Here is a 17,726-nt window from a genome sequence, read left to right as displayed (position 1 = left end):
CTTCTTCTTCTTCTTCTTCTTCTTCTTCTTCTTCTTCTTCTTCTTCTCCTTCTTCTTCTTCTTTTCTTCTTTTCTTCTTCTTCTTCTTCCTCTTCTTCTTCTTCCTCCTCCCCTTCTTCTTCTTCTTTTTGTTCATCTTCTCAGAGGTATTCTTGGATCTGTGCTGCCTAATTCAATGATTCCCAACCATCAACCAGATCACGTTGGAAAGTACTAATGTCTGGCTCCCAATTCCAGGCTTTATAATTTAATTGATATGAAGAGCAACCCAGGCATGAGAGGCATTTTCTAAATTAATCTTTCTATATTGTGATATTTGTAGATACACATGTGGCTGTAAAAAATAAATACCAAGTGACTGTTTGCATGCTTTATTCTAATTCCTTTAAAATCAGGAGTGAGAAAAGAATGCCAGCTGTCAGTGTTTTTACTCAAAAGAATGTTCAAAGTATTAGCTGAAGCAATATAAAAAAAGATGAGAAAAATAAAGCAGTAAAAGAAATCAGAGTATCTCTGTTTTGAAAATGGCATGAGGCTGTACTTAAAAAGATCCTTAAGACTCAACCAAAAAACCCTTAGACCTGATAAATGCTTCCAACAAAGTCAACCTACAAAAGCCAGAAGCTTTTGATTACCAATAACAAACCTGATGAGAAAGAAATCAGGGGGATATTCTATCTGAAAATAAATATCAAAAAATAAAACAGCTCTTTCCATCCTGCACCAAGCCACGGACATCTCTTGGGACAACTGGCACAAGCACCACAAGACAGGGGCCGAGAGAAAAGGAAGCAGAAGTATGAGCTGGGACAGCCTGCTGCCGACACTAAGCATGGCCCTCACCGAATACAAATACACACAGTCCGAGTTCGGAGGCAGGAAGAAGTACCGTGCCCTCAGATTGGATATGGGGAATTTCTGGGGCTCCGAGGGTTGTACTCAAACGAGAATCATTGATGTTGTCCGCAACGCATTCAATAACGAGCTTGTCGGCACCAAGACCCTGGTGAAGAACTGCGTTGTACTTATTGACAGCACACCGTACTGACAGTGGTACAGGTCCCCCTGGGCCGCAAGGAGGGGCCAAGCTGACTTCTGAGGAGGAAGACATCTTAAGCAAAAATTGGTCAAAGAAAATTCAGAAGAAATAAGATGACAGAAAAAAAAAGCCCCAAATTCAGTAGGCTTCGGTAGGAGCAGTTCCAGCACAGCAAGCTATGAGATTCCATCTTTTTTTTTTTTTTTACTTTATTCCAAAAATGTGAAGATTTAAAGTTTTTGAACATCTTTTATAAGTGCCTCATTATCTAAACATCAAGATCTGGCAAACAAGAGCAGCAGAAGAATCAACAATAACAACAAAAAGTGCAAGTAGTCTTGTTAAAGAAAGATATAAATGTTTCCACCAAAATATGGCCAAACCATATATTATATATTAAGTGATTATTCACCATGATCAAGTGTTATTCACCTTATAGACACAGTAGTGAATCAACAGGCACATAACCTTATTAAACTTTCAGGTAAAACAGAAATAATATGTATCAAAAAGGAAGAAAATAGTTGTAAAGAGAAGTGAAAAAAATAATATCATCAAGAAAATTATTTTTCCTCCTACAACCTAATTCTTCTGAAACCTGGAACCGAACTAAGTGAGAATTTACAGCTACACCTGGAATATAGAAATTCATCAATAAAATACACTTATTTTATTGTACACTTCTCATTTTAAAATTCATTTTTATTATTTGTGTGTGTGCCCGCATGCAAGCATGTATACATGTGTGTGCTTTGCATGCATGTGACTGTCTGCACCTCCAGAAGCCAGAAGGGGGCAGAAGATCGGAGGAAGCTGTAGTTACAGACAGTTGTGAAGTGGGTGCTGGGAACTGATTTCTGGTCCTCTGAAAGAGCAACACATTCTCTTTAACCCTGAGGAGACTTCACTGACCCCAAATCTTTCTCTTTTTAAATTTTCTTTTATTTTTAAGATTATAGTATAATTACATCATTTCCCTCTTTTTCTTCCTCCTTCCAAACACTTTTATAAACATGTCCTTGATCTCTGTAAAATTCACGGTCACTTTTTTTCATTGATTGATGTTGCATGCATATATGTACATACATATATTTCTAAATGTTACCTGCTCAGTCTGTATAACATTACTTATATGTATGTTTTCAAGGCTGGCCATTTGGTATTGGATAACCAATTGGAATTCCCTGGGGAAGACTATTTATCCCAATTTCTGAATCGCTTGGTTGCACCTACTTTATCGTGTGGTATTGAGAACTTGTAGTTTTTTCCAAGTCCATTTTTCCATGTCTATTGTTGTCCTTGTTCAGCTCATAGTTAGGCAATCATGTTAGTGAGACTTTATGAGCACAGCATCTGACATTACCAGGTCTCACAGCAAAGTCCCTGATCCTCTAGTTCTTACAATCTTTCCACTTCCTCTTTGGAAATATCCCTCGAACCTTAGGAGTGGGAGTTGTATTGTAGATGTAGCCATTGGAACTAGGAGCCACAACTACTCTGCATTCTGATTGGCTGTGGCTTTCTGTAAAGCTCTCCAGATGTTGCAAAGAGAGGATTCTCTGATGAAGGGTGAGGACTATACATATCTGTGGGTGTAATGACCAATATTTAGACTGTAGCTGGAGACGGTGCCAGTTTAGTAAAGTGATGATTGTAGGGTCTCCTCCAAAATTTGTGGCTCCATTAACCCTATGTTGGCGGGGTTTCCAGCACCAGGAACAGTTTTCCTCTTGTTACTAGGGTCTTATGTCCAAGTAGAGAGTAGCTGGTTACCATCAAGGTATGTGTGCCATTACTGCACCCCTGAAGTTATCATGCCAGGCTGGTCACTGTGTTTTGTGGGAATCATAGCTGGGTAGGACTGTGGGTTGTTTCTCTCCTTTGGTGGAAGATTTTATGATGTCGTCTGGAAGCTGGACTTCATAATACTTTCAGAATGAACTGGGTTACATCTGAAACCTTATACAAAAGGAAGTTGGAATGGAGAGAAGAGGAAATCAGGGGAGAAGGAGACAGGAGAGAAGAGGGAGGAGGAGGAAAGAGAAAAGGAGGAGGAAAAGGTGAAGGATAAAGAAAAGGATGAGGGGAGAGGAAGTAAGAAAGAAGGGAAAGAAAAAGATGAAGAGAAAGAGGAGGAGGAATAAGAGGAAGAGGAGGAATAAAAGGAGGAAGAGGAGGGAAACCAGATTCTTTATTACTGGGGTCTATTGGTAAGGACAAACTAAAAACAAACCAGGATCATTTATTATCCTTTTCAGCCAGAGACTCCCCCTCCACTTCAGAGTTGGAGGTGCCTAGGGACCATCACAAGCAGGATTCTAAGAGTTGTTGTAGAGAAAAGAAAGAAAAACTAAGATGAAGAATTTATGACCGCATTTCTCCTCCTACATCTGAACGAACTTCTTCAACCGGCTCTGCTTAACAGTGCCCACTGCTATGTCCAAGGGCCACTTGGAGGTCAAATCAGGGGACCCCAGAGCAGAAAACAGTGGGAAAATTGCCACCACGACAATAGTAATTGAGTCCTGGTCTTTGCGCAATCCATCTGCTGCTGTTCACTTTTGAAGCAAATCTCTTGATATTTCATGACTGCATTGAGTGGGAAAAATAAGGATATGTACTCACCCAACAGAACCACAACCTCTCACAATCGGTCTTCTTGCCACTGTTATTTTTTTTTTAAATGTGTATGTTTGTGGGTTTTGCCTGCACACGTGTGTGCCACTTATGTGACTGGTTCCCATGGAGGAAGCGTCAGATGTCCTGAAACGAGCTATAGATACGTGTGAACTACCATGTGGGTTCTGGGAATCAAACTTGGGCTGTCTGGAAGAACAGCAAGTGTTCTTAACCTCTGAGTCATTTCTCCGGTCCTAAATCAGGTACATCTTAGAAAACCCAAACGTTTCTATGTCTCTAGAAAGTTTAGATCACCCTAGTTTGGTTACGCTTTCTTAAATTCTGCCCCTCCGTTTTTGTATTTGTGGATTAAGATGAAACAAAACAAAATCGGTAAAACTTCTTGACACAAACATATCCTTTAGTTGATAGTCACCACCCAAACAGGATGAGCCCTGCGTTTCAAAAGGCCGCTGCCTGCTTCCCCTCAGTGGTTGCACATTAATTACTGGGTCCACCTGAAGTTTGCATGCTAGAAAGCTCCAAGTACTTGAACAGCAGACATTTATCTCTGCCTCCTCCGCGCTAAGCGGCTCTGACCCGTGACTGCATCAGAACTTAGTGGCTCCAACACCAAACAAACTCCAGCTCATCTACATTTTCGGGTCTAGCTTTGATGAGGACCTTAGGGACCAGTGGGAACGTTGCTTGTGGATGGGATTCCCGGGAGAGAAGGGCCTGCTGAGTCCTGATATAAAACACCCTGAAGGGATTCCTCTGCTCTTTGGATTTTGTGGTGGATTTTGAACAATGATGCTGATAAAGACAAAATTCCCATCACGAGCTAAACGGGATCCCCGACACGGAGGAAACGTGAGCTTCTGAGAACCACATCCAGCTGTCTTTGAGCGGAGGCTCCATCAATGCAGAGGGCACGCAGCCAAGCAGGTCTTCTAAATGTGTCGGGATGTGACCCCTTCTAAAGACGCTTTCCCCACTCTGTCTGATTCTGAAGGAACAATCAGTTATCTAGCCTTAGTCATCAGACACCACTGTGTCTGAGTCTGGCTTTCATCGTTCCTTTGGCTCCCCCGGACTATTCGGCCTCTTGAATAGTGTGCTCTGTCTTGGTTTAGCACAGAGGTGAGTTGCATCAATACTGGGCGTTCTCTCTCACGGCAGCTTTGACGCTACATAGAGAAGCTAAAACCTTCCATGAGTCGAATCTAAGCCCCCGGGAGCCCCAGGGTACCAGCCAGTCACGTCTGACATAGTAGCACTTGTTTTAACGCTTTGCATCTTTCACTGCAATGTGGAACTTGTTTAGTTATGCAAGAATTTTCACTGGAAAAGGGAGAGTTTAGCCCTGACATCACAGGCGCTGCTGTGGTTACTTTCTGTGAGTAGGGCTCTGAGATGGCTTTGGTCCTCTGAAGACCTGGTCCCCTTCAGGACTCCCTGTTTTGCTTCTGGTTACTCACTGAGAATGTTTGGCCTTTCCTTTGTGGCTTGATTCAGCTGATGAGGAAGAGAATGGCACTGTCTATGTTTTGTTTGTTTGTTTGTTTGTTTGATTTGCTTTAATTTCCTCTGTTTTTTTTTTCTCCACTCCAAAAACAAGGGGGAGGTGGATTGCAGTTGTAAGTTCATTGTTACTAGAGGAACCCTGAGTTACCTTTCATTGAAAAAAAAAATCTCAGCTTGAAATAATTGTACATCAAAGTATGTTTATTATGGGAAAATTAAATGAAGAGATTTTAAGAAAAGGAAAGTGAAATATGCAATTTTTTCCATCAATGCTGGGTATTGGACAATGCCCGATGCTGCCCCTGGATGCCCAGCATCCTCATGTTACCCTAGCAATCAGTTTTTAAAAAATTTCCCCAAAACACCTAGCTAAATTGCTTTAAGAAAGTGTTGTTCCAGATTAAGTAAAAAGGAACATTCAAGCACGAGGAGAAGAAGGGAGAGAGACAGAGACAGAAACAGACAGACAGAGACACACAGAGAGAAACAAAGACAGAAACAGAGGGGGGAAGAAGTGAGGAGAGAGGAAATGAAGGAGGGAGGGGAGGAGATGAGGAGGAGGCATGTGTCCCAGGCTGCCTTCAAACTCATGAACTGCCTCAGCCTCCTGAGGGCTGGGACTACAGGCCTACACCACCATACCAGGATAAAACAAATGTTTTTAAAACACAATGCAGAGAAGCCAGGCCTTGCAAATCTTTTCTATTTCTTCAGTAGCTTTTACCAGTATCAGTCTTTGTGTTTCTTGACTCTTGAGAATTTGGAGCAGCCTGCTGGCCAGGCAGGATCAATCTCTCCCATTCTGCCTAGCTCTCATTGATGAGAGAGCTTTCCCTTGAATGGTCTAAACCCCTTTCAGTTTCCCTTTTTGAGCTGTGCCACATATAAACCTCAGTCTCAGATATGACAAATTTAATATTCCTTATTTTCTAATATCCTAACTTATCTTCTACTTCAGGCCTCCGAATCACCCAGGAACAAGAGGTTAATCTATCACTGCAGAATTTAGACACACTCTCCTGGGGGTGGGTCACTTGGTCTGAATCATCATCTGTTTATTCAGGTCTCCCCTGAGGCATGCCTGCTCTTTTCTCTATTGACTTCAGCTGTCTTGGTGACTCTTACAACCTGGTGAGCCTGAGATTCCCAGTTCACCTCACTCTCCCCTCAGCTCTTTACTTTCTTTGAGGTGCCTGGGATGAATGCTGGGGAGAGAAACTATCAACAGAGCTGCATTTCCCTGAAGCTCTGATTGCATAGGTCTCTGTGGGGTCTTCCAGGCCTGCGTCAGGACCTTTTCGAACTACAGCAAAAGGAAAGCTGAAGGCCGAGGACTAGAGAAGTCAACCTTCTTTTTTTGTGAGCCCACAGCAGGCAGGTAATCTCAAAGGAAAGTATTCTTCCTGGCTGAACACATTTGGTTCCTGGATTGAGGCTGTAGGACTCCAGCAAACAGCCAAGGCACCCAGAGCTTAGGGCCGACTGACTGCTGTCTTCGCCTCTCCCATGATGCAGTGTTCTCCCATGCAGACTTGGTCTTGCATGTATCAGTGCCCTGGTCTCTGACAGCCGTGAAAGGGACAACAGAATGGGCCTAGAGAGAGAAGTCAAGCTGGCACAGCCTGTAGCTGCCATGGGAGTCTGCAGGGAATGAGAGTGCCCAGGCTTCAAGGCCCAAAGCCCTTGGATCCCATCCCATCATTTTAGTGACTTTTCAAGGTATACATTGAAAGACAAAATCATAATGACTTACAAGATATCACCAGAAACGTAAATCTCAAGTTCGGGACTCCTTTTTATTTAATTAATCTATGTATTTACTTTACATCCAGACTGTAGTTTCCACTTTTTACTCTCAGTCCTTCCTCCCCTCACTCACATCCTTCAGAGTGAACTCTCTCTGATGATGGATATGCTAGGTTCCTGTCTGCAGGTATGACAGAATATCATCAGCAGTGTCAGGGATGGGCTCCCTCTCATGGCATAGATCTCAAGATGGACCAGTCATGGTTGGCCAGTCCCTTAATTTCTACTCAGTCTTTTACCCCAGCACATCATGTAGGCAGGACAAATTGTAGGTCAGAGGATTTGTGACTGGATTTGTGTCTCAGTTGGAAGACTTGCCTTGTTACAGGAGCTGGTCTGTTCAAGCTCCATATCAGCCATTGCTAGAGCCACCCTCATAGATTCCTGGGAGTTTCCTTTGCCCTAGGTTTCTAAGATGTTCCAAAGATGCCCTCTCTTTCAGTTGTCTCTCCCAGTATGCTTTCCCTCTGTCCTCCCCCTACCTGATCCTACCTGTTCCCATTCCCACCCCTGTCCAGTCCCCTCCCCGTGTCCACCGATAAAGTCTCTTTCACCTTCTCAGTGAGATTCACACCTCCCACTTTGAGTCCTCCTTGATACTTAACCTCTTTGGGTCTGTGGATTGTCACATGATTATCCTTTAGTTAACAGTGAATATCCACTTATAAGCGTGTACCATGTTTATCTTTCTGGATCTGGGTTTCCTCACTCGGGATGATCTTTCCTAGTTCCATCCAAATTGCCTTGAAAATGCCATGATGTAATTGTTTTTAATAGTTGAGTATAGTGTTCCATCGTGTAAAAGTACCACATTTTCTTTATCCAGTCTTTGGTTGAGGGAGGTCTAGGTTGTTTCCAATTTCTGGCTATTACAAATAAAGCTGCTATGAACATAATTGAGCAAGTGTCCTTGTGGCATGATGGAGCATCTTTTGGGTGCATGCCCAGGAGTGGAATAGCTGGATCTTAAGGTAAATCCATTCCCAATCTTTTTTGAAAAACTGCCAAATTGATTTCCTAAGGGACTGTACAAGTTTGCACTCGCACCAGCAATGGAAGAGTGTTCCCCTTGCTCCGCATCCTTGCCAGCATGTGCTGTTGCTTGAGCTTTTATCTTAGCTATTCTGATGGGTGTAAAATGGAATCTCAGGGTTATTTTGATTTGCATTTTCCTGATGGTTAAGGATGTTGAACATTTTATAAGTGCTTCTTGGCCATTACAGATTTCTATGTTGATAATTTTAGATCTATACCCCATTTTTTACTTGGGTTATTTGGTTTGCTGATGTCTGGTTTCTTGAGTTCTTTATATATTTTGGATATCAGCCTTCTGTCAGATGGGCTGCCAGTACCCCTTCCTGTTGTTTTACCCTGAATACCTACAGGGGCCACACTCACAGGCTGGCTTGCCTGTCCTTCTGATATACGGCAGGCAGGAAACAGACTTCTTGTTCCCGTGGCTGTACTACACCATCCCTACCCTGATGTAATGGGAATAAAACAGTTCCAGGTGTTGCCAGGGGTGGAGGCAGGGAGAGGTTTTGGAGCAGCTCCCAGAGTAAGAGGAATGGTGGAAAAGGGGGTGGGGAAATTTTCATTTAAAAAATATGTTCTCATAACCCAACCCTTAGCTGGTTTAGTATCCCTGGCCTACTGAGTATAATTGGAGAGCTCAGTCACAAGCAGACACACCAGCATGTGAACAGACCCCATGTCCACCAGTAGGCAGCCAGCACCTCGAGCTCTTGCCCATCTCTGTTAGGTGGGGTTTGACTTCTCGGATGGGAGCCAAGCATATTTGAGGTTTGTTTGTTTGGGGTTTTTTGTGTGTGTGTGTGTGGTTTTTTTTTTTTTTTTTTTTTTTTTTTTTTTTTTTTTTTTTTTTTTTTGTTACCTACCTAAGCACTCCTGGAGTTTTATGTTTAAATATGGTGAGTTCAGAGTGTGGTGCTCAGAAATGCATAAGCAGCACTTGGGAGCTTATTAGAAATGTTGATTCTTAGGCCAAGGCCCTAGACCCACTGAATCTTCATGGAGGACCGCACTCAGCTTTTCCTCCAGCAATTCCTAATCTAGGAATCTTGATAAACACTGTACTGTACTAGAAACAACATGGGAGACACATCACAGGGTTTTGTTTTGTTTTTTCCCCCGATAAGTTTTTGTTTGTGCTCCAGGTTGATGGGAGACATCTAAGGTTTGGCAACTCTAAATTTGTTCTTCTTTTCTTGTCTTTTGGTTTGTTTTTTGAGACAGGGTTTCTCCGTGTAGCTCTGGCTGTCCTGAAAGTCACTCTGTAAACCGGGCTGGTCTCTAACTCTTCCATCTTCTTCTGCCTACAGAATGCTAAAATTAAAGGTGTGTGCCACCAGCCCTGATTAAAGTATGTTCTTTTACCACATGCTACAAGATGCAGAACTTTTTAAAGTGAAGCTTCTAAGTTTAAGCATGTGACTCAAGAGCTGGGCACGTGCTTAGCATAGCAGAGGCCTGGCCAAGAAGTCACACACATTCACCTCCAGGACCTCAGTTCCAGTTCCTGGCAACTCTGTAAAGTCCCAGTGGCCTAGTGCTGGAGAGAAGCCAGGTTCTCGAGACTCCCTGCAGACAGAGCAGGCATGGGGATGAGTAGACAGCATCCCATTTCTACTTAGGAAGATTACATTCACGCTCTCCAGCTGCCCCCAGTGGGAAAGGTTGACCCCCTAGGCAAACCACATCAGTGCCTGTGTTCTTTGTGAGCTGTGTGGCCCAACCTGGCAATACCTCCTGCTCCTTCGTCCCCTGCTGCTCTCTGTGCTCAGTATGTCTGGCTCTCGCTGTGACTCTAAAACTTCGATTTTCTCTAGACACGCCCCCATCTCTACCTCTCCCGTTCTCCCTCCCCACTCCGCTCTCCCTGCATGTTCTTCTCTAAGTATGTCCCTATCATCAGTCTGCCAGTTTTAGTCTTCAAGTTTCCCTTTCTCCATCAGCTTGTCTCCATTTTTCTTTCCTCGCAAGACAATTCTCAGTTTACCGAATAAGAATCTAAAATATTCACAGGTTTTGCTTATTCAGACCAGCTATTTGTGAGAATGGAAGAAAAACCCTTAGAGGAGAAAAAAATGTAGCTAGGCAGGACACAGGAGTCATTCAATCCAAATATTACCTAGCACACACACACACACACACACACACACACACAGAATGTCGCTTGGGCTGTGACCTGCACTGGACTTCTCTACCACAAGGGAAGTTGGATTCTGTTGAAGAGTTGTCTTCCCTAGTCAAGCTTTTCTTAACCATTTAGTCACCCCCTGTATCTCCCAGTGGTTTACATCCATGTAATCCTGTAACTGACACACGCCCAGTACCTCAGGCTGACAGCCTGCGATGGTGGCACCTGACTATGTGACCTCTTGTGCCTCAGTGAGTCTCACCCAGGGGACAGCACAGCCCCCCGTTCTCTTTTAGGTAGTACTTGCTGCTCCTGCTCACTTACAGCTGGACTCACCTCTAACGCTCAACTCAGGGAACGCATGTGCTGAATTCTTGTGAACACCTGTCCATAATTTCCAAGTCAGCAGAAGACATTGGTGAGTCGCCACTGTCTTTATGATCCAAGGTCTTCTTGCAGCCACGAGCATGCCTTTTAATCACTGAATGTAAGTCGTAAAAGGTTAAGACGTCCCAGGGCTTTATTGACTGATAATCATGGCAAGCTAATTAATTTCTACCAGTATTAATCTTTGTGTTGGTCCTGTGCGGGTCCCAGAGCTTCCTACATGCTGAATAAATACATCCATCATTTTAAGGCACAGACGGCCAACTTCTGCTGTCCATTCGAGGCTGCTTAGAGAATTCAGAAGTCTGGCATATTGGTTCTGATACAAAGATAATTGTGTTCATTTAAAAATACTACTGTGCCTCCCACTGCCACGGAACAGCAAGTCTGATGACCACCGGGTTTGGAAAAATCCAGTAGCTATGTGATTATTTTACACTTAACAGCCAGAGGCTTCCTGTTCAAGGACTCAAAATTTAAACTTGGACCGTAGTTCACAAGAATTAATTTCTTCAATTTTCATATATTTCCTATTCTTGTGATCCCATTTAAAATGAAGCAAAAGAGTTCATAAAATGTTCTTTATTTGAAAATAAGAACATGCTGAACATTCCATTCAAGTGGTATCCGCTGAAAATTTTCCTCACAGAATAAGCATGCCTTGTACAAAATTCGTGGTAGCAGAAACGCAACCAACACACAGAGCCAGAAGATAATTCCATGCAAATGTCATTAATGCATTTTCCTATGACAACACACCACACCAAGTTTGGAATTTTCACATGTTGATGCTCAAAAATATGTGGGTTTTAGAGCCATTTTTGCATGTGCGCGTGTGCGCATGTGCGTGTGTGTGTGTGTGCGTGTGTGTGCGTGTGTGTGTGTGTGTGTGCGTGTGTGTGTGTGTGTGTGTGTGTGTGTGTGTATGTGTGTTTAATCTGGTACATAACTGACCTAAACCAGAAGGTCTCTACCTTCAGGAGGCACACCACAAGAAAGCACTATAGAGCAGAGAAAAAATGAAATATAAAAGCCTCCTTCCCTTAGAAGCTGATGTCTAAAAACATTGAGCATGCCAAATTAATCTTCTGCTGATTGTCAGTTCTCTTGTTGCCTGTTATGACAAGCCTAAGAAGAGGAAGAACAGCTCAGAATAGGAAGTTGGTAGTGTTGTGGGGTTCGTATTGAAAAATCTCTTTGCTCAGGAAAGCACTTGATGATCTACACTAAACACACACACACAAAGATATAGAGAGAGACAGAGAGAGTGTCAGGGAGAGAGAGAAAGGGAGGAGAGGAGAGCTCATCGGGACATACTGCTGTGTTTTTCTGACTTTGAAGCATTTAATTTCAAAAGCACTGAGGTATTCTTACTGGTAGTAAAATTCCAATATATCTAAGATCTTTGCTGAATTCATATTAGATTGTTATAATGTCTCAATTTAGCATAAGGACTCAATATATTTCCCCAGCTTTACTGAGATATAATTGACAAATAAATTGGTATATTCTTAAAGTATAAACCACAATGTTTGGCTATATTTACACTGTAGAATAATTGTGCCTGTTAAGCTAATTAACATATTCATCACCTCATAGAGTTACAATTTTTTTCTTTTCTTTTGGAGTGAACATATTTAAAAATCTGCTGGCAGCAGAGTACAGCCATCATGCTGCATACTGGATCCCAAGAGCTCATTATTCATCTTGCATCACTGAAACTGTGTAGTCCTTGGCAATCACTCTACTTCAAACGACCCCTACCCCAGGCACTGGCAACCACCATTTTACTGTGTTTCTGGAACTCTAGTTTTAAATCTAAGGACAGGGCGGAATAGAGATGTTTTAAGTGTGCATTTATGAAATTCATATTTGATTGGTAGCTCTCTTGAGGTGCTCTACGAATGGAATGTGTCTGCTTGTCTCTACTCTCCATGCGTCAATGGTTGTTCTCAGTTTAGAGGTGAGCTGAAAGTAAGCACAGAATGAGGAACATGGAAGAAGATTCAAATCCAGAGGCTCCACAAGTGTCATGTTGAAAGTTTGTCCTGCAAGCCATTGCTGGGACATTTGTGTGTGGTGGCTCAGGTCTGGCTCCTGCTTCTTCACTTTCCTTCATCACATACTGTACTTGAGGGGAGAGTACCCAGGCTTGTTTTGCTGGACCACTTCATTGAAACACTCTAAAAAAATAGCTGAAGGTGTACCCAAACATGATGTCCAGTCTATTGAGAAACATGCAAAGCAAGGAGGCTAGGGTTCAAGGCTTGGGTTTGGTTCTTGCCTCTATGCAAGATGAAGCGAGCACATAAGCTCTTTGAGCCTCAGTTTCCTCATTAGAAAATGAGAGGTCCTATATTCACCTATTTTTGTTGTCATAGTAAAATATCTAAGGCTAGGTGTATTATATAGACAGATATATGTAGTTCCTAATTTGAAAGCTGAAAGTTCAAGACTGAGCAGTCCCACTTGTTTAAACTCTGGTAAAGGTCTCCTGGTCTATGTACAGCATGGAAGAGACGCGGGAAGAAAAACAGCAAGCGTCGTGCAGAAGTGGACAAACATATCTAATGGCCTTACTTTAAACAACATCATTTACACCGCAGTAGAGATGGTTCAGAAGGTAAGAGCACTTGTCGCAAGCTCTCCTTCCACAAGAAAAAAAAAATAGAAGATGAGCGTATTTTCATCAATTGCTGCTATAAAATATTTATGATGTTTTAATACAGCAGCTCTCAACCTGTGGGCTGGGATCCCTTTGGGGGTTGAGCAAATCTTTCACAAGGGTTGCCTAACACCATAGGAAAACACAGATACCTAGGTTATGATTTATAATAGTAGCAAAATTGCATTCATGAAGTAGCAATGTAAATAATTTTACGGTTGGGGGTCACCACAACATGACGAACTACATTAAAGGGTTGCAGCATTAGGAAGGTTGAAAACCACTCACTCCTCTAATACAAGAAAAAACTGAGGACCTCCCACTCCTCCCAACCTCACCTTCACTGGCTCGTTGCCACCTCTTTCTGAAACAGTTCGGAGAGATGTGTATGGTTTTCAAAATGAATGTCCAGATTTCTGAGTAACTTAGCTCTGGTATGGAGAGCAAGGGACAGTATTTATCTTAGTTAGGGATTCTATTGCTCTGATAAAACATCATTGCAGAAAGCAATTTCTATAGGAAGGAGTTTATCTTATAGATTACAGTCCATCATCTAGGAGAGTCAGGCAGGAACTGACTGCATGGAGGCTGCATGCAGCTGATGGAGAAATGATGCTTATGTGACTCTCCAAGGCTTGCTTTCTTAGACACCCAGGACCACCCACCCAGGGGTGGCACTACCCCAAGTGGGTAGTTAACCAAGAAAATGTCCCAACAGACTTGCCCACAGGCCAATTTTCTCATTTGGGGTTTTTCTCTTCCCAAATGAGTCTAGATGTGTGGAGTTGACATAGAGCTAGCCATCACAGTGTTCTTCCTTCCTGCTTTCTTCTTTCCCATTTATTTATTTGATTACTTTACAGCCTGATCCCAGCTCCCCCCTTCCTCCCAGACCTATCCTCACACATCACTCCTCCCACTTCCTCCTCTCCTTCTTCCCAGAGAAGGGGAGGCTTCCAAGGAGTACCAACCCAGGCTAGCATCTCAAGTCTCAGCAGGACTAAGCGCATCCTCTCCCACTGGGTCCTGACAAGGCAGCCCAGTTAGGGGAAAGTGATCCAGTGACAGGCAGAGTCAGAGACATCCCCTGTTCCCATTGTTAGGAGACCCACTTATTAACCATGCTGCACATCTGCCACATCCGTGTAGGGGGTCTGGACCCAGTTCAGACATGCTCTTTGGTTGGTGGTTCAGTCTCTGTGAGCCTCCATGAGCCCAGGTCAGTTTACTCTGTAGGTCTTCTTGTAGTGTCCTTGACCCCTCCAGCTCCCTCTGTCCTTCAGTCCACTCTTCCACAGAACTCCCTGAGCTTGGCCTATTCTTTGGCTGTGGGTCTCTGTATCTTTTTTCATCAGATGAAGCTTCTCAGAAGACAGTTATGCCAGCCTCCTGTCTGCAAGCATAGCAGAGTACCATTAATGGTGCCACTGGTTGGCTTTCTCCCACGGGGTGGGTCTCAAGTTGGGCCAGACACTGGTTGGCCGTTCCCTCAACTCTGCTCCATCTTTATCCCTACACTTCTTGTAGGCAGGACATATTTTGGGTTGAAGGTTTTATGAATGTGTTGGTGCCCCCTCCTTCTACTGGGCATCCCACCTGGCTACAGGAGGTGGAAACTTCAGATTCCTTAACCCCCGCTGCTTGGAGTCTCAGCTAGGGTGACCCCCATAGACTCCTGGGAGATTCCCCTGTCTTGGAGATGTCCCCCCACCAATTTCTGTTTTCTCTCTGGGTCCTCCCTTCATTCCCCCTCCCCCAGCTCTCCAAACACCTGATTCCCATTCTCATTACTCTCCCTACCTCTTCTCCTACCCAGTTCCCTCCCTCTATCTACTTCAGATTTCTATTTTATTACATGTTCTGAGTGAGATTCAAGCATCTTCCCTTGGGCATGCATTGGCTTCTTTAGGTCTGTGGATTTTTATCATGGTTATCCTGTACTTTATGGCTAATATCTACTTACAAGTACGTACATGCTGTGGGGCTTTGCTGGATTAGGTTGAATCTTGTCATCTCTGGATACCCATTTATTTGTCCTCTGTCTATTATGGTAGACTCCCTTGTCTCGGTGAGATTCTAAAAGCACCCCCTGCACCCCCATCTGGGTGACCCCAGCTTTTGTAAGGAGTGTCATATAGCCCTCAGGGAAGATTACAGGCCAGACCCTTTTCTGATAAGAAAACCAATCCAGCAAGTATCTAGGCATGCCTAGAAATGCCCCGCCCTGCTAAGGAGATCATAGTCTTAAGCAATGATCTTCAACTTTATTGGATATTTTCCCCTCACTCCTAGGATAATTAAGTACTGTATTTTCATTCTTGTTATAGGACCATGCTACTGCATGGAAAATGAGGCATTGCGTGTAGATCAAGTATTCCTGACCCCCTGACCCCAGAGAATTGAACACATTCAAAATCTCTCCCACTGCCCAAAGATTTATAAATCCCTGATTTCAAATAAACAGGCTGACTGGCTGCATGATACCATCAACCTTCCACCATGACCACCTGAGATTCATCATCTATCCGCTGCTGAGCTGCTCGGCCTGGGCCTCACCAGGCATATGTCTCCACCTACAGGCATGGATTTCACCCCAAATCTCTGCAGTGTTCAGCCCAGAGCCTTAACTGAGACCTGTAACACTTTGGAATTGCCATAAGCTTTGGAAAGCCCACATTTCCACTGCCACCAGCGATCTCTTTCTAAAAGAGCTAAGAGAACATTTTCCACACCCCAGCTTAGCACACTCAGGCATCACTGGAAAGCACTTCAGCTGCCCCTGAGAGAAAAGGAGTCCTGTTCTCTCTCTGTCTGGAAGCCAAGCTCCAGGCATGCAGAAATCCATGTCCCCGCCTAAGGGAGAACTACAACACGTCATGTGTGTCTTTCTGGGTCTGAGTTACCTCACTCAGGATAATCTTTTCTAGTTTCATCTATTTGCTTGGTGTTTTTGTTTTTAATAGCTGAGTAGTATACCATTGTGTAAATGTACCACATTTTCTTGGGCTGCAGAGATGGCTCGGCTCCTCCTGCTTTCTAAGGCAGAGTTAAGGAAGGTTGGGTAACATTGACTGAAATCCCTGCTCATGGCCTGGTGCTCTTGGATGGACGTTCTTATGCCTGCTGGTGTGGCAATGGACAGTCAGAAATAAGAAATACACTGGAGATCACATAGTAAATACTTAGATGCCATCGGTTCCTCTACAATCTGCTTCATTCATTCCATCAATTCAACTTCCAACCTGGAACTAGAGGGCGGTCTAGCAGTACCCATCTCTGTAGTGCTTCCCTTGGTGGGGTAGCAAAACTCCCAAGCTGACTTTAAAATAAATACAAAGCATTTCCTTCCGAAAGACAGCATAGACTGAAAATGCCCTAAAAGACAAAGTCTTGCTGATAGTTGAAATAAGCAATATTTTTCAGTAGACCTCCATGGACAAGACCGTGACATTTCCAGTGACATCCCTGAGAAGAGAAAGTAGCGTCATTTCTCACACCAGGAGGAGAGGGACACGGGAAGTGTTTCATTAGAAAGTAAATGCACAACTCTTCTTGGCTCAAAGTGTGTGGGAACAAGTTGTGACATGCACCTTAAGCAACTTCTTGCCAATAAGTGATGCTAACAAATGATCACTCAAATAAGAGGGAGTGTCCTTTCTAATATCTGTCCCTATTTTTTTTTTTTTTATGTTTCACATACTACACAATACAAAGATTTCTAGTTTGGTTATTTTTAATTTTCCCCATTGTTATTTTAAAAAAATCACCTATACTCGGTGAAATGACAAGCCTGATGAGTTTCAACCACTGCACACATCTGTGTATCACACATTGCATTAACACAGAGTCACAATGAAGGCCTGGAGAAGTGGCTCAGTGGTTAAGAGTGATTGCTGCTCTCCCAGAAGACCCAGGTCTGGTTCACAGCACCCACACTGAAAATCACCCTGAAAAACAACCACCTGAAAATCCAGTTCTGGGGAATCGATGCCCTCCTCTGTCCTCATGTTGCTCTAGTGTATGTTCAGGGCCACGGGACACATTATTATTATTTTTTAAGACCGGCATGTTGAATACAAACTGGTACAATATCAGAAGCCCTCTTCTGTAATTCCTAAAATAGCCTCTGTGCCTCACCCTAGGCCATTTTCTCCCATTCCAACCCCGCTGGATCTCTCCTCCCCCCTCCCGACCCCCGAATATCTGTTCCATGATTTGGCTTTGCTTGGCTCAGAACCTCATAAATATTGAATCACACAGTATAAACTCCTCTCTGTCCGGATTCTCTCATTCAGTATAATAACACTGCGGTCTGCCTGTGTGTTATATACATTAGGACGCTCAAGTCTGTTATTTTTGGATGGAATTCCTTTGAGTAGACAAACTCATGTGTTGATTAATTGTCTTCCAATGAACATTCAGCTTATTCCTATTTATAGAGGCTAAGGATGGTAAAGGGGGGAATGATTTTTTGTCTGTGTGTGTGTGTGTGTGTGTGTGTGTGTGTGTGTGTGTGTGTGTGT

At 43.4% G+C, this 17,726-nt stretch overlaps 1 long non-coding RNA gene and 1 pseudogene across 1 annotated transcript in view; one reads left to right on the top strand and one right to left on the bottom strand.

Moving 5' to 3' along the window:
- Positions 1–1,439, top strand: part of LOC129677185 (40S ribosomal protein S8-like) — a 9,629-nt pseudogene extending 8,190 nt beyond the window's left edge.
- A 12,950-nt stretch (positions 1,440–14,389) lies between these two features.
- LOC129677624 (uncharacterized) overlaps positions 14,390–17,726 on the bottom strand; it is a 28,177-nt gene continuing 24,840 nt past the window's right edge. Inside the window, exon 3 of the long non-coding RNA XR_008720230.1 lies at positions 14,390–14,596. This is a non-coding gene — a long non-coding RNA (uncharacterized LOC129677624). The remainder of the gene's footprint in view (positions 14,597–17,726) is intronic.

The sequence above is a fragment of the Psammomys obesus genome, unplaced genomic scaffold (genome assembly GCF_907164565.1).
Source record: "Psammomys obesus unplaced genomic scaffold, mPsaObe1.curated_primary_1811, whole genome shotgun sequence".
Taxonomy (NCBI): Eukaryota; Metazoa; Chordata; class Mammalia; order Rodentia; family Muridae; genus Psammomys; species Psammomys obesus.
Note: the sequence above shows the minus strand (reverse complement) of the source record. Positions and strands in the feature narration are given on the sequence as shown.